Here is a 3,255-nt window from a genome sequence, read left to right as displayed (position 1 = left end):
TTGTGATCTCTGTCTGTCAAATAAATAAAATCTTAAAAAAAAAAAAAAAAGACTCAGTCCAAATATGGGGCACATAGGTGACTTAGTGGAGTGTCAGACTCTTGGTTTTGGCTCTGGTCATGATCTCAGGGCTGTGGGATTGAACTCCACATTGGGCTCTGTGCTCAGAGGGGAGTCTGCTTAGAATTGTTTCTCTCCCTCTGCCCCTCCCCCTCAGTACATACACTCTCTTTCTCTCAAATAAATGAATACATTTCAAAAAAATAAAACTCAGCCCAAATCTGCCCATTTCTATTTAGCTCTCTTCTGCCCATCCTTGTCCAAGCCATAATTATGTCTCACAAGGACAAATGCAATAGCATCCTAAATGTGTGCATTCTTGCTCACTGCAACCATTTTTCTTGCTGAGCAGCTAGAGCCAGTTTTAAAAATCTAAATCAGATCACTTATGCTCCTTAAAATTTTCCAATGGCTTTCCATTGCACCTGGAAAGAAATCTAAACCCCTAGCTTCAGCCTCATGGGCAAAGATCTATCTTCTTACTGACCTGCCCTCAAACTGTCTCCCCTGTGACTACTGTGTTCCAGCCACACTGGCTGGTTCTACCACACGCCGTCTGTTCTTGCTGTTTTCCTCATCCCTTGTGCTTCCCTCCGGATGCCTTTTCCTTGGCCTTCTGTGGCTGCTTAGTGTGATACAGGCACCTGGTCATCTCTAGCACATCCCTCCATTTCTGTGGTCTGCAGAGAAGTTCTTACTCTCTACTATTTTCTTGTTTATTTTGTTATCTATTGTTCATCCCCTGACTTGAATGTTCATTCCTTGAAAACAGGCATGGGCCTGTTTTTGTATACTGCTTTATCCCCAAGACCTAGCATAGGGCCTAGCACACACTCGGTGCTGTAGGGTCTGGAATTTGTTCGGTTTTACCCAATTTATAAACTAGTAAGTTAGCCTTTTACTATTCCCTGGATGTTGGAGGAGACATGAGACTCCAGGGTCAGAAACACAGGACTTTATTACTTCCAGGACAGCAAGCAGCATAGTATCAGCATGCTTGCCTCAGGTTCTCTTGCCTCCAGTCCTCACGGGAGATGTCACGTAGGTCAGATGGAGGCTGTCCATGCAGTGACTTTGTGTCGCAGGTGCAGAACACTGAACTTGGGGAATTCATGACTTTTATAGTAAGCAGTAAGCAAGCCTAGTCTTCGTCCCTGGGGAAGGCATTACTTCATCCCTCAAGGTTGCTTGCTGACAACATAACCCTGAGAAAGGGCCCAGGTAAAGAGCAGTCAGGCCTTGTATCCGCGGTATAGTGAATAAGGTAGGCAGGAGCATGAGAGCTCCTTAGAGGAGTATTTCCACAAGAGGTAAGTCACAAATATTTGTTGACTGGGTGAATGAATGAAAGAAAGCTGGTCTCAGTACCTAGGTACCAGGTATTGATGTCTGCAGGTGGACTCACCTGCAGGTCAACACCTGTCTGAATCCCTGCCTATCACTTACTCTTCAATACCCTTCTACCATTGCTCTTCTCAGCCCTCATGATACCTTGCTCCTACCTATACTACCTGAGGCGGAATGCTTGTTGAAATGGGCAGTTGCTTCTGTGAATGCCTGAGCCTGATACCATCTGTGCTTACTGGATGGGGCTCTCCCGCCATGTTTGTGACTGGGTCTGTCTCTTCAGAACCTGCCCTGGCCTACTACCACATTGCACTGCTGTTAAATGATCTAAGATTGGCCCTGTGGAACCACATGACCTGAGAAATATTCACAATGTTGCTCATAATGGCGTTTTCTGCTACCTGTTGGGTGTGTAAGACTGGACATGTCTGTTGTAGTCCTCCTTCTCCTCAGCCTAGAAAGTACTCCAAGGAAAGATGTTCCGTGGCCTTTCTCATAATCCAGAGTCCAGACTTATGGATTTGGAAAGTTCAAACTGACATTATCCTGGGTTGACAGAATTTAGTGATGAGATGCTGACTGACGAACAGAGCTCTCAGAGAATGAAGACGTATTTGAAAACCAATTAATTTAATTGGCAGAAAGGTTTAACTGTCAAGTAGTTGGGAATAATCTACCCAGAACATTCTCACCCTGTAAGCAAATTACATGGGAAGTTAAATTGTATTCAGAAAGCTGTCTGGCAGGCTCAGAATTAGACCCATACTACCACACTGCTAGGTGATAGGGAGGTTAAATGACATCCTGCTTTGAAAGCCTGATGCGTCTGTCTTTATGTTAGAAACATGCCTATCAGCTTGAGCCTTATTGTTTACCCTAAAGAGTTCTTGGTTCTGAGCCAATCTTTGCCTCTTGGGCTTTTCTTTTTTAATGTTTCTAGGTTGACAGTTCTCCCTTGTTGATCAATACATTCTTTTTCTTCCCCCTCTGGATTTTACTTCCAATTATTTTCTATTCATTTACTGCACAACTAATTTGCAAGTACATCTTATTGTAAAATATTCAAGCAACATATACATATACAGAGAAAAAACACATGAAAGTTCTTATCCCTCCCTGCCACTCCTGTCCCACATTCAGTGGGACATCAGGGAAGTATTGGTATCTAGAAGGAATTAGACAGGAAGACCTCAGTATGGATCAGTGATTATTTTTGGGAGAGAAGTTTATTTTTGATTTTTTTACTTTATTCTTTATATTTTTCAGTATTAAAAAGTTTAAAAAAAATAATAACTCATATAATCTATAATAAAATTTTTAAAAGATTATTTATTTATTTATTTGACAGAGAATGAGAGAGAGAGAGTGCACACAAGTAGGGAGAGCAGGCATAGGGAGAGGGAGAAGCAGGCTCTACTCAGAGCAGGGAGCCTGACGCAGGACTCGATCCCAGGACCGTGGGACCATGACCTGAGCCAAAGGCAGATGCTTAACCAACTAAGCCAAGGAGGCACTCAATTAAAAAAATATTTCTTTTAAAAAAAGGAAAAAAGCATGGCCTTCGGAATCCTGAATGCTGTATGAATACTGTATGAATGCTGGCCATAGTGCCTTCTGTGTTTGTGTCTGTGGCTGTATATATGCCAATCTGCCTCCTTGAGCCTCAGTTACCTAATCTGTAAAAAGTGAGTGTAACACCCCCTCCCTCCCCTTATAGGCTTTTATGAATAAAGTATGTGAAAGCACCTGCCACATGCTTGTCAAATAAATTTCCTTCTAATGAGAAGAAAAGTCATGTTGCCGTGGGACCCCTCTACAGATTATTTCTAATTATATATGTGAAATGTT

This window comes from Mustela lutreola, chromosome 2 (assembly GCF_030435805.1).
Source record: "Mustela lutreola isolate mMusLut2 chromosome 2, mMusLut2.pri, whole genome shotgun sequence".
Taxonomy (NCBI): domain Eukaryota; kingdom Metazoa; phylum Chordata; class Mammalia; order Carnivora; family Mustelidae; genus Mustela; species Mustela lutreola.
This window is presented reverse-complemented; position numbering follows the sequence as displayed.